At 47.2% G+C, this 14031-nt stretch overlaps 1 long non-coding RNA gene across 1 annotated transcript; it reads right to left on the bottom strand.

Moving 5' to 3' along the window:
* Window positions 1-1185: 1185 nt before the first annotated feature.
* Window positions 1186-4732, bottom strand: LOC120540235. Its single transcript, XR_005635778.1, has 3 exons — window positions 4522-4732; window positions 3570-4029; window positions 1186-2123 (listed from the first exon to the last, which is right to left on the bottom strand). It is a non-coding gene; the product is annotated as an uncharacterized LOC120540235 (long non-coding RNA).
* Window positions 4733-14031: the final 9299 nt, after the last annotated feature.

Genomic DNA, 14031 nt, shown 5'->3' on the forward strand with positions numbered 1-14031 from the left:
TTTCGCTTCAGTAATATCGTCCTGTTCAATGTAAAGTTGCCAGGTGGAGCGCTTGTTAAATAAAATCTTTCACCACACACACACCTCACCTCATATGCTTCACACTCCTGTTACAATCTTTACGGTCAACTTTGAATTTGGTATAAAAGTTTCATAACTTGTATAAGAACATCACTCAAAAGGTCAAGCAATGCGGTGAACCCTCCCAACGTTCCACGCTCTTCCGATTGCTCATGTGCGCTCACATATTATCTACAAGTGACATCGCAGCACTTACAGTGGATTCTCCCGATCAAAACAAGTCCACGCAGGTTATCGTACAGTGCGTCACTCACGAGACATCCTCCAAATACGAGGTCACCTTCGTCAAATCCCACCTCACATCTCTGGGTCCCAAGAGGGCGCACACTCACAAAGGTCATAGCACTTCCTGGCAGAGACGGACGTCTCCAACGCTACACAGACGTCCACATATGAACAGAACGAGACAGCGCCTGGGACGGGCGTAATGGTCGTCTCTACAAGACGAATGGCACATCGGCACACAGGAGCAGAGCACCACACCTGAACTGTTACTGCAGGTCATCCAGATTTAGTTTCGCTTCACTTGGTGCGGATCATTCTTACTTAAACTCTTCTCTTATTGACGATGGCACCGGCAAGCAGCCATGATGTACATTTCTAGACTCCATATAATCGGTACGTAGATCACACTGCAGATCTCTTCATCTCCGTGTTGTGTCAGATTGTCAACACAAAGGCATTTCTATTTTTTTACATAAAACGGTTGGGGTGTGTGTGTGTGTGTGTCTAGTTGTTGGCACCGTCCTTAGTGTCATCGTCCTTTTACAGCATTTTGAAAATAGGTTTGTAAAATTGATGGTTGCACAGGGACTAGTTTGGGGAGGACAGAAAACAAGTTTAGCGCTACCCTCCCTCGCGTCTGGACATGGCGCCAGACCACCAACATCTGGCCAGCTTACCTGCGAGAGCATCACACCCAGCCAGTGGTCCCAGGCACAGCGAGTGGTCCTCTGTGTTCGGAGAGGGGACGGGGAGCCAATGGGGCCAAATGCTGCAACTCTTCATTTCTGTGTGTTATCAACAGGAAACGCAGACATGTTGGGGAAAAGCAGCCCTGGCATGACTTGTACATGAGACACACGGCACCAGAAAACAGACGTTTGAAAATATGACCGTTTAAAGGAACGTTTCAGTTGGACACAGACACAGACACCATCACCTTTGAGAAGTCATCTGGCAGGTTTTAGTGAAGAACATGGAATGGCCTGCCTTTATTTTTTTGAATATTAAGGTTTTATTTTGGGGTACTCCCCTTTAGGGGGCGACTGCTGAAAAATACCCCCAGGGTATAAGAGGTTAAAAGATTCTCCAGATCATTTAAGTGCGTCTTCATCTGTCGATGACATTTTACAACTGCCCTGGGCAACCTGGGCGAGGGCACCATGGCACCGATAGATCCTCTCAAGTACTGGTATCAAGGGTATGTATACAATGGAGGGCATCCATCCATCTTCTCACCACCTTTGGCTTCCTCGACTGTCAGAGTTTGGATTTTATTGTAAAAACTCTTATTTTACTTCTGGCATTTGCCTCTGGCCACCTAATACTGGAGGTATGTGGTGAAAATAAGAAAACTAGAAACAAATATAAAAATAATGAAATGTTGACTTCTTTCAAAGAGGACCCTTTACCCATAAAGCACATAGAAGTGACCAGAAATGCATCCCTCAAAAACCGTCCGCTCCCTAATTCCTGGCACAGACGTGTGCGTTTAGTTACAGCTCAGTGTCACTCAGTAGTTCTTGGAGACTGGCCATTTTAATGTCTCATTATACTGCGTGAAATGGCTTTGCTGCATCACAGAGTTATTACATGTACTGTTAATGCAATGAGAATCATGCACTTCAACATTTTAAAATGTGCTTCACTTCTTAATAAACATTTCATTCTTACAATTACACCATTTTTATTATTATTATTATACACAATCTACCTGCTGTATCCTGCTGCCTCACCAGAGCCTGTGCCATTCACCGCATTTTAGACTGGATGTTGATCCATCAATGGGCTCCACCAGACACCCATAGGATCTGCAGGACCTGAAAAGAACAGAATACAAGTCTTTGAACTCTGGGAGCAAATTAAAATAACAGATCTGTACACCATTGGGGGGACAGACAGACACAGACAGAGAGAGACAGACAGACAGACAGACAGACACTCGGTTTAATGTGCTCCGGGACTTGTGCTGGCACCTCAGCTCTTACTTAAAAACAGCCTTCAAGTGGGTACGTGAGCCGCTCTGCCCTTCAACTTTACGTTTACTATGAAGCTTTGATTATTTAGATTTTTTTATTATTACCATGCCTATTCTTAACTTCACCTGTTTGTTGTCTGGTGCAAATCTTGTAATCGATATTTAACCCACTTTCTATTGTCTAAATGACTTCAAATTTTGCACACTTACTCACTTCCGATAACAATACATGAGTCAATAATCAGTTTCACTAATTGATCAATGAATTCATGTGAATTAAAGAAATGTTCATAATAGTTCAAGATTTCACCAATAGATGGCGCTAGTAACAGAAATATTAAAGGAACTGTTAAAATATTGATTACAAAATTATACCTAAACAAACCCAAGACTAAAAAGTTGAAAATTATAAGCGTGGTTTTTTAAAAAGTATATATAATCTGAAAAGTGTACTAAAAAGTTTAAAAAAAAAAATGCATCACTCGTAAAAAGATTATAAGAAATGTTTTTTGAATGTCGATTGAAAAGCGCCCAACTTTTTTATTTTATGAGTGATGAGGAACTTAATATAAGCAAGGTTTTTAAAAAGTATTAGATTTTTATTATTCACATCTGTGACATAAGCAGGGGTCGTTTTGCAAGTGTCACGACGGACGGGGGCCTCGTTCCCCCTCACGACAAAGCGACATACTTTAGCTCAGGGCCGCGTTGGGTGAACTGGAGATCCGAAGCTGACCCTAGCGAGTGGCTGGGTTGTGGGCGACTGTTCACCCTGCGGTGTCCTGGCGCCCTGTCCAGGATTTGTTCCTGCCTTGCGCCCAATCTGCTAGCTGGGGTAGGATAGGCTCCAGCAGATCCCAAACCAGACTGAGCGGGCTGGAAGATGACGGACTTTGCAGGGGTTCATCGCGGGCCAATGGCGACACACACCAGTGAGAGGATAACGAACGCGACACCCAAGGCTCACGTACAGCCCCGAGTCCCGCCACTCAGCGACTCTACAAACGTTCGTTTCGTTCATTTTTTTTTTTTTTTTTGCCCTTTCCTTATGAAGGACGCAGCAGCTTTTAGGACGGGAGGTCGCCGCCGCCCCACGTAGTTGAAGAGGGGAGGTTGCAGGTGGTTTTCCCTACCCATTCTAGCATTTGGCTCCGTCGGGTGGTTTCACTGCCGTCCGGTTAGTACTCGGTAACCAACATTTAATTTACAGAAGAAACAAGCTCAGCTGTGACGTCACGTCTATCACTGAACGGATATTAGACATAAATTTTAAAACTTGTCATCTTACCTTGGTGTCTTCATGGTTCACGTTTCCAGCCTTGACCGCCACGCTCGTCTTTCACAGACAGGCCAGCTGGTCCCCGGCGTCTGCCCCAACACCTGTCATCCTGACTGGCGTCTATCCGAAGATGCCACGCTGCCATCCCGAGGTGTCCTTACTGTCCTGTGATTACGCCGAGCACACTTCACCAAGCCACAGTCCAGTAATTCAAACAGCTGCCGTTTCGCACGATTTCTGCCTGATGACGGAAGCGGCTCACAGCTATCCGCTCTTGGACACCGTATTTATTCTCGCAGTCCCGCCGAGCTGAAAGTAAGCGATGGGCTGCGCACTCCTGACACGTCGAGCTCGCCAAGCGTGGTGACTACACGCCGAGAAGGCTTTCAACAGCTGGAAGCGCCGCTTTGAGGCTTGCTGCGAACACTCCGGTCACGTGCTCATGAGGCACGCTCGCGCCATGACGTCACTGAAAGTCAAAAGATCTTATTGGTCAGCCAGTCTCTGGCGGGTCTTGTTTGGCTCAAAAAGAAAAAAACGGCGGCCTTTGACTGTCGCGCGAATGTTAGCGGCGTCCGTAGACAGCAAAAAATTAAAACAGTTATGTGGTTGTAGCGCCAGTCATGGAGGAATATACACAACACGTAACTAAAATACAATAGATTAAAACAGTGTCCGGAGTTTAAAACAATGTCCTCAGAGAGTCATATACATAACATTTATTACAGACATCAGGTACCGTAATTAAATACAATACGACTCGGCAAGGCTTCTACGAATACAAATGAACTTCGTAACATGCAATAAAACCCCCAAAAGCTCCAATAATAAATAGTGAAACTACAATAAACAGGGAAAAATAATCACAATCTACAAACAAACAGTGCAGCAAAAAGACCGAGCAAGTCAATCGAACAATACGACATCGAGAAAAGGACAAAGAAAAAAAAACGTGACAAACCTCATTGGATCTAAAAACACTCTCAGTACACACAGAAATACTTAAGAGTCCCTTCAAAGTGACACAAATCTAGCACATAAAAGCGAACATTTAAGGCACAGATTTCACTCCCTGCCGGCCGGCACCCGGCTCACCACTTAAAGAGCCCCCGAACCCCCTCTACTGGTTAGGCCATCCATCTTTATCATCGATGCCACATTGTATTTATCTGTCATTAATGAAGACGAGCGGGTTTCTCATCTACTCTGCGCCATGGCGATCGTGTCGGAGACGGTCCTGCACAGCAGCGTCATTTTTACATTTATACGACATATACAAGAAATATTTCTTTTTTGCCGTCGATTTAAATGCTAAACTCGCTTTTGTTTTTCTTATTCTATCTTATTAATGACAATTAAAAATGAGCACAGCGGCCAGTCAATAATCAAAGTATCAGAGCCACTAATTGGTAAATAATGGATTAATTAAACAATTAGAACACCTGGAAGAGTAGAATGAAAACCAAGATGAAAATATAGTTAAAAAGTAAAACAAATGCCTTATTCCCATATAACTGCTTGGTACATTTTATATATATATATATACTTTTTTTACCAAACGTAGTTTTCTATTGTTCCCAAAACACAGAACTTGGCTAATAACAGTTCGATTTCAATTCTTTATTGTCATGTGTTCACTTAAGGAGTCCAACTAAACACTGAGGCAGGTTGGCACAAACACCTGCAGGCACACTGGGCCCCCAGGACCGGGTTTGGGAGGCGGACATCACGACAGTCCACGCGGTAAAAGTTCTCAGTGATCTGTAGCTGACGTGTTTAGTCGATTCCCAAAATGCAATGCGAGTAAACGTGCGCGCCGTATTACTAAGTACAAGTGAGAGAAGCCGCGTCATCAACAGCCTCTTCTGCGAGCCTCGGGACTTCTGTGTTCATGAGACACAAAAACGTTGTAAAGACATTTTGGGAATTCATCCAGAGGTGGGCACAAAGGTCACCCGAGTACTGGCATGAAGGAGCAGCTGGATGAGCACATCTCGAGCCAAACCATCAAAAAGGCGCCTGGCTGTCAGTAACATCCGTCCCCTGTGAACGCATCTGGTGAAAGGCTGGCGAGGGGTCAGGAAATGAGAGGACTGCAGCACCGCAGAAACGATCGCTGAAGTACATGCAGAGTGTGGGACTGAGAAATACGGGGGGCGAATTGTACTTGTGGATTGTGGGTAAGGTGGTGTGCGAGGAGAGCATCGGCTAACCGGGTGCTGAGTAAGGAAGTGAAGTCCGGGCCTCAAATGTTCACTTTTAATTATCTTAAAGGGACTTGATGTGTATATACACTGTAAAAAAAACAAACCAGTCAGTACATTTAACGGTAAACTACTGTAAATGGTGAAAATAAAGTCAGGGTGGTCTTAAGAGTATACAGAGATTAGCCTGTGACCCCCGTGCTCGTCAGGCAGCCTTGAGTAAAACGCCTTTTCTGAAAAAGAGGAGAGACCCCTCATGTTCTACTGAACAAACCCCGCATATCTTAAACAATACGTTTCATTATTCTTCACAGCCAAGTTCTGTCCTATTGATATTTCTCTGCCTTCCAAACATGCTGCATACTGACACGTTACAGTTACGGCTGGTAAGGTAATGTGAGTGTAAATCTGTTAAATAGCGAAGGGAAACAACCGTAAAATGGAAAACGGTAAAGGTGCGCTATTAGCAGAAGGACACGCCCCCAGAGAGTTAGCTGACGTAGTTTACCCAGCATGCCGAGGGCTCTGGAGGTTAAGGAGGCTGATTTCGACAAGCCGGCCCACCAATAGGACTTCTCTACCAGCCGATGTCTTAAACACTGAATATAATTCAATGATCCGTCTTGGTGGTTGGTAGTTTATGGTGCAGACTGTGTGCTGCTGTTTCTTAATATTCATTACAATGCATGGATATCACATTAGGGTTGGTGAAACGTTCACTTCTACTGGAATGTGCTGTTATTTACTCCAAAGTTACACAGCACGGCTGCCATCTTTTAGCGTTAATATAACATTACTGTTATTTTCCAGTGTATATATCAAGGTGTTTTTACTAATTTGTTCTGTAGACAGAATGGCGCTTGTCCGGTCGACTCTTTCCACGATATCGTCAGATTGATTCGCTATACGTTGTCATTGCCCTGTTGTCCTTTCTCTTTCTGTTTTATTGCCAGTTCTTGAGAGGTTTTGGGTTTCTGCACATTCTGAAGTCCATTCACGCCTAACAGAAGCCTTGGATTTATCTGCTGTTTGTAATAAAGGCGCGACATCTTAAACGGCGGACCTGTGCTACACGGAGACTTGTTAACACCATGTCAGTAATGGCAATAATAATTAATAATGAGTCCACGTCATGGGGTGTGAACACAGCTGAGCTGGCGAAGGAGGTCTCAGCAGAGAGTAACAACACCCCCAAAACGGCCATCGCCGCTCCATCGAGAGGATCCTGGGCCACGGCCTCTGCGGCAGCGGAGCGGAAAGACAGCCCAGCAGATCATCGGCTGCCCTTTACGCTCTCTGGATGAAGTGCACGGCTCTCTCTGCCTCGATCGGGACAGCGGAGAACATCTTGAGTGTCTCCTCACACCCGCACTGAATGCCAGTGGCTATCTATTGGGCACTGAGTGCCACCCCATCACCTCCAGTGCAATAGATGCCATCTTGTGCAATAAGGTCTTATGTTGAATGTTTGTCTCCTTCCTCATTTCTTCTTATCCTTTTGTACTTTAGACGTAATGGTAGTTTGAAACCGCAGGGACTGCACTGAATTTCGTTGTTTTTGTTACAATGACAATAAAGATTCTGATTCTGATTAAAAGACTCGGCTCTTGTCATTCTGTATTCTTAACGCATCTCCCAGTAGCAGACACATTTAACGTTTGCCTGCTCCTTTCCTGGCGTGTCACCCCAAACAGGCACCTGCTGTCACTTGTCACCCATCGTCAAGGCCTCCCTGTCATACGTTTAAGACACATCCAATATTAATCAAAGAAAACGCACAAGAAGGGAATACGTATTTATGAGAAGAGCCTGCAAGGCTCATCTGGCGCCCCTCCGTCTATCAGCCACACTGGCACGCATCACAGTGCCACACCAAATGCCACGAAGGAGGCTGACGCCTTCAGACGTGGAGCAAATCGACTCGGCGCTGAAACGTCACAAATACAAACGCGCCATAACTACTGGGCTAACATATTTAAACATCTCATTGGCCCTAAGGTAATACCAACAAGGCTCGTGAGTTGTCTGTCATTTACGGGCCATCGAGCATTGTTAGCAGCACAGCCTCTCCACTGAGACGGTGTCACAAACACATAATCTGAATAATAATAATGCAGCACGGCGTCAGAGCCCCCGTGATTCGTGACAAGTCCACTTCACGTTTAATTGAAGACGCGCCAGGGACCCGAAATGCGTCACAGAGACGCCATCCTAAACGGACACAGCGCTTGAGTGTGTGTCGATTGAAGAGCCAAGCAGTAAAGAAAGAGTCCAGCAGCTCCACACACGTTCATGAAGCGCTCCGCTGACAAAGTCATGTGGCAGGTCTGGAAGGCACTGATTGGCTGAAACATTGGACAGTAGTAGTCTGTCATGAGAGTAGTCGAAGTGCACACTCACTCGGACAGCAGGGTCTTCAGGCGCATCTCTCTGTACTGAGACCCCTCACTATGTCACTGCGTCATATCACCGTCTCTCTGACGCTCAGACAAAGGAAGGCCAGTAATGACGTGTCAGCAGCTACCTGGACTGTCGGCGGGTGACGTCAGCACCAATTACCAAGTTCAGTCTCGAATGGGCCGTAAAGAGGAGCTGCGCTCACACGGTTCACGACACGTCCTTCATCATCATCATCATCATCATCATCGTCGTCATCCTCAGAGCCGCGTATATTTACATCAACGTCTGTCTGTCTGTCTGTCTGGTGTGTGCTCATGTACAGCGTGCTCTACACTGTTCTGTATGCGCTTCTTCTTCATCGTGTTCGTCATCACTGCTATGGCGATCCCGATGTATCCAGTGAAGATGTGCGTCATGTGGCTGACCTTCAAGTGGGGTCTGACCGAGGGGTTCATGGCTCGTCATTGCCAGACGGTGAACGGCAGCTTTGGCACTTTGAATGAAGTCCGCTATCCCGGCGAATCGGCATCTGCTTTGAGTACGTGATTAGTAAACAGACTAGAAATATGGACAGTGCCAGGGCACCAGCAGGTCTTCATGTTGGAGGGACGTCTCAGTACCACAGACAGGAATGTATCCCAGCTGTGTTATGGGCTCCTGTATGGGACCTCAGCTGGGTTTGATGGGTTCTGTCACAGTGGGATTGTTATGGACGTCAAACGGTGACACACAGATGTGTTACTGGGATGGCCGAGCTTTACTGTAAAATGTGCAGCTCACAACTGATGTCGAGTTTCATGCGAGTCTCCTAGCGCGGCTCTGTCAACAGCACATTGTCATCTTGGCCATAAGCGACCTGCCAACAACACAAAACAAGTCCCATGAGATTGGGAACCACCTGAGATATTATCCTCGTCATTAATAAGGCTAACATGCGGGTGAAGTTATTACCTCGGGCACAGTGGGGATCAAAGTGACACACGCCAGGTACATATCGGTGCCATGCACGGGGCTCTCAGGGACCCGCACGCAGTAGCCCCGAGTTCAAACCAGGGTCCCACGCCCACAAAACACTGCTGGCCCTCCCGCCTGCCAGTTCGGCTGCACACTTGGCACACTTGGCACAGGCTAAATTAGATCTTCCAAGTGATGGTGATGAGCGTCACTCCAGAAAAATTACAAAACCCACACACAAAACCAAAAACAGCTAAATAACCGAAATGAAACCTCAGAACACATTTCAGTAATAATGCCACTCAGTGAAAAGAACAATTCCAGAAAGGAAACAAAGAAATCCCTAAAATGTCCACCGGGTCACACTGAATGCAATGCCCTGCCATTCTTAGTGTCTGAACAAATCGCAGAGTACGTTGTTCTTCAGATCACTGTGACACGTTTTATTTCTTTATGTTCTGCATTCAACATGGCACGAGACCGGAACGTGGCATTTTTCTGTAATGGACTGTCATGGGCTCATCACAGATCTGAGGGCACCTGCTTCACAGTGGACTGTGCGGTTGGCACCGTAATGACTGGGGCCACTAAGTTACTGTAAGATGTGCAGTGACATGTTGGGACGGACGTGTCACTCCTTCGTTCTTATACTGTACATGCCACGCCATGGCGCTGGGGTGACTGGCAGCCCTAAAGTGCCGACGCCAAGTCTCGCGCCCTCCGGGGCTCCAATGCGAAAGGTCGCAGCTGGCGTAGCACCACGTGACGCCCCAGCCTCTCTCAGTCAAACGCGGCGGGTTCCCGGGCGACCTCCGGACACGAACGCGAGACCCGGCGCCGTACGTTAGACGCCGGCCCGACTCCCGCTGCGCCATTGCTTGCTAGGCGTGCGCCGCCGAATCTTAGAATTCGTGCCAATGCTGCCGTGTAAGGACGGACATCACAACCGCACAGCCCTGCGGCGGCACTCGACCGCGATTTGTTTCACTGGCAGACATGGAAATGTCGGGGATGTGCTGTTGACACGAGTGGCCAGGAGGTGGCACTAGGGAGGTGAGTGTCAAATGCTTCGGAGCCTCGACACGCACGACACGACACGCACGACACGTCACAATCAATTCAAATGTGACTTATCGATCTATGAATCGCAAAAGTACATACGCAGTACAACAATACAGCCAAATATAATGTTCACATTGAAACAAGAGCTCACAAAGGAGAAACACATACAAGAGAAAGAGAGTACATGTCATTTAAAATCATTATAATATTTAGCCATTTTTCCATCTATTTTAATGATTTACAGCACAATGCAAATTCCTGGATAACAATGAAGGTTTACTTTCTCTAAAATAAGGAGGACATTCAACAAACACACAAGTTTCATATGGAACCCCAAACATGACATCATTTCAAACGGGAAAGCGAAGGGATGGCCGCTGCCAAATGGAGTCTGAAAGTCCCCAGCAGGCGACCTGCACACTCGTTAGAATGAAGAGTCCATCGGTGCCTCAGGTGTAAACATCTTGAAATACTTGAAGGTGAACCTCTTTAGCTTTCGGAGGCAAAGCTGACTTAAGAAACGAGCAGACTGAAGACGAAAGAAAAGGAGTTTCTACAAAATCGCAAAGGACACAACTGTTTGTGCACATTTACTTTATTTATTTATTTATTTGGCCAAATGTTACTTATTTCTAACATAACAATCATCCGTCGGTAAAGGTGGAAGATGAGGGCTGTTTCTCCGCGAGGTGTTTTTAATCCTCAGAGGTTGAGATGATCCTAATAAGCTCATCGTGTTGGCTATGCGGCTAAGTTTCATTTGATAGAAAATACATCAAAGGGCGAAACAAAATGCAGAAGTATTGCTAAAAAGACTCAATGCGCGACTTCTGCTTGAATGAAAGTCTCCAGCACAACAACAAGTGTCTGTGAAAGGACAATAATCTCATAGGTCATTTTACAACGGAGAAGACGCAATGCAATGAAAACTCAATACCACCAGCTGTTCGACTATTACTCTCGAGACACAACGGCAAAGCCTACCATTATTTATTTATTTATTTATTTAATTTATTTATTTAATTTATTCTAAAACATTTTAGCCATTTGACCTTTAAAGTTCCGTTAACACAATCAAAGTCGATGGCCTGCAGACCGCCATCTCGATAATCCTTCACTAGAGCTGCTTTTGTCAATGATAAGCCTTTCTTTTCCAAATATAAGCGAAATTCAGTCACTGAATCGACTTTATATTCCTATTTGAAATGAAAAGAGAATAAACTGGAAAAATGCACCCTGGGATGCTGTCTAGGTTGGTGACATAAATGCGGACAAAAAGGAAAAGATTCCATGATAGCCAATTATCTCATTTGGAATTACACGCCGTAAATTTACTCCAGATGTTCAGACTTTCACTTGGTATCCTTGGCAACATCCACTCGCCATCGCTACAACACAGCGGCGCTGTACCCACGTGGCCAGTGTGCGTGCGCAGCCTTCCGGTGAAGGGCGGGGCACCAGCAAAGCGCATCTTGATAGGACAAAAGCAGGAACAAGCACAGCCCACATTCTAGCAGAACGACCTGATTGGTTAAACAAAAGAGGCCGCTGGTACACTCGACTGGGAAATGTGGACTAAGTCAAGGCAAGTCTCAGCAACAAGGGGACCAAAAAAAGGTTCCGCACTGGAGAGTCCTGCAGACCTTCGCAGCTCCGCGCCATTCTTCACGAGGTTGTCACTTTGCATCACACGTCAGTTATGAGCGACGTGAGGCGGACTGCTTTAAAAACGACCCAACTGTTCCTCCTGAAGTGGATTTGAAGTGCAAAGTGAATCTTCATAGCCTGCTTATCCAGGGCAGCTGGTGCCTCATCTAGCAAGCAGTGGGCACAAGGCAGATCAATCCCTGGACAAGGTGCCATCCATCACAGGACCAACACAAATCAGGGCCAATTCAGTAACATGAGTTCTCCTGCCTGGTATGTCTTTGGACTGTGGGAGCGAAACCCACACACACACACACAGGGAGAACATGTAAAGTCCACACAGGGTGCACCAGGGTCTTGAACCCCAGCTTCCTTAGTTAGTGCCACCCCACAATATGCTCAGCATGCTGTCAGCCCTTGCTGGGACTTTGATGTGCCTTTGGGTGGACCAGAGTGCCACAACTCAGCTTTAATGACTGTGAGACCACCGATCATGAACATTACTGGCAATCCTAAAGAAAGGGCATCACGGTGACCCTCACTTTATTCTTCCATTCAAAGCCCACTTCATCTGGCTCACAGTCACCATCAGGACAGAGCGCACATTAGTAGCACTGGGCATAAGGCAGGAGGTGGCACTGGACGGATGCCACAACACAAAGCTAAAAATAAATGGTGTCACTCTGCAGGCCACCTGCTTGGATTTTTACACTTTCTTCACACATAAGGGACTCATCAGTGGCTCTCCGTGCCAGCCATTTCTTTTACAGCTGCCATAATTTCAGACCAAAGTGATCCTCACACCCAAAGGCCAGCTGGGCTAGACCAAGTCACTGTGTCAGGCCAACTGGATCAGCCAAGCCCTAAATGGGAGGCCAGTCTGTTTCAGGCTGGCATTTGAACCTGTGACCCACCAGTGTGCCCTGCAGTGCCCGTTTGACAACCCACAGTAAGGGCCTGGAGCTAAGCAGTGGCATCCACTGTCATCCTGACTATTCTTGCGCTGCGAAGGTGGCATCACACACCCAAAGGACAGGCGTGTCAGGCTGATGGGTGAAGTCTGCCTAGTGCCACACTTAATGAATGGGCAGCACAAAGGGCACATCTAGTATGGTGGTGTGTGTGAGGACAAGCGGCATCTTAGCATGCTGACAGGTGCACACTGAATGTCAAAAGGTGGGATTCTAAAGCCCACCCAGAAGGCGCTGACTGAGGGAGGCCATCCCGAGGGTCTTTGGGAAGACACAGAACACCCGGGGGACTCGCCTCAGGGTCAGCCCGGCACTTTTACTTTTCTTTTATTATTTTCAGGCATTAAAAAAAAAAAACAAGGTCAGTCCGTCAACTGCTGCGCCAACATGCCCCTCGGATTGATTAACGTCTGTGCAGGACGGGCTCCAGAAGTGCCCCCCATGTCGTATGGCGGGGTCTGCACCTCCTGCCCGTCCTCCTCCCACTCACTTCCCCTTTCACTCATCCTTGGGATTTACAGGCTGGACACAAGAACGGAGACCGCGGCTGAATCGCCGCTCGCCATAAAGCAGCGGGACTGAATAAACGAAATGAAGAGGGGGCTGAGGGGCTCTAAACCCCACCAGTCCGATTTGTTGATTCGCTGAACGGAATTACAGGAACATGAAATGAAACCCACGCACCCTAAAACAGAATCAGAACTTGCGTTGAATGAAAACCTGCAGCCACTTCAGCCCCCCGGGACCGGAGCGCATGGACCACTGTGGGGGGTAGCAGATAAATGAAAGCGGTCAAACAGCGCCCTCGTGTGCCCACCGGTCTCACATTAAGAGCCTTTCACCTATCTAGCCGTGGCAGGTCGCCTTTGCCACCTGCCAGTCGTTTATAGCGCCTTGACGGTCCTCATTTTCTCTCCCTTCACCCCCGCTTAGGATTCGTTTGGCTTTCCGGTTGTCTTAAAGCCCTCGGAGCGCCAGTTCTGCACAGACGCGCCGCCGCCGTTTCTCCAGCCTTGTGCTTGTCGCTCGCCTCCCGGCTGATACTCGAGTGTCAGGTGACTTTTACTTGGACAGGTGTCTTCTAACCGACCCGCGTCATCTTGGCAGCCACCTGCCCGTCTGCACCCCCGGCTTCGTGCCCCGTTCTTGCCAGTCCGCCCCTCCGTGTGCCCAACAAGCCAGCGTTACGAAGCAGAACCTCGTCCCGTGAGCTCATCGTCACCTCGCCTCGGT

The sequence above is a fragment of the Polypterus senegalus genome, chromosome 12 (genome assembly GCF_016835505.1).
Source record: "Polypterus senegalus isolate Bchr_013 chromosome 12, ASM1683550v1, whole genome shotgun sequence".
NCBI lineage: Eukaryota > Metazoa > Chordata > Cladistia > Polypteriformes > Polypteridae > Polypterus > Polypterus senegalus.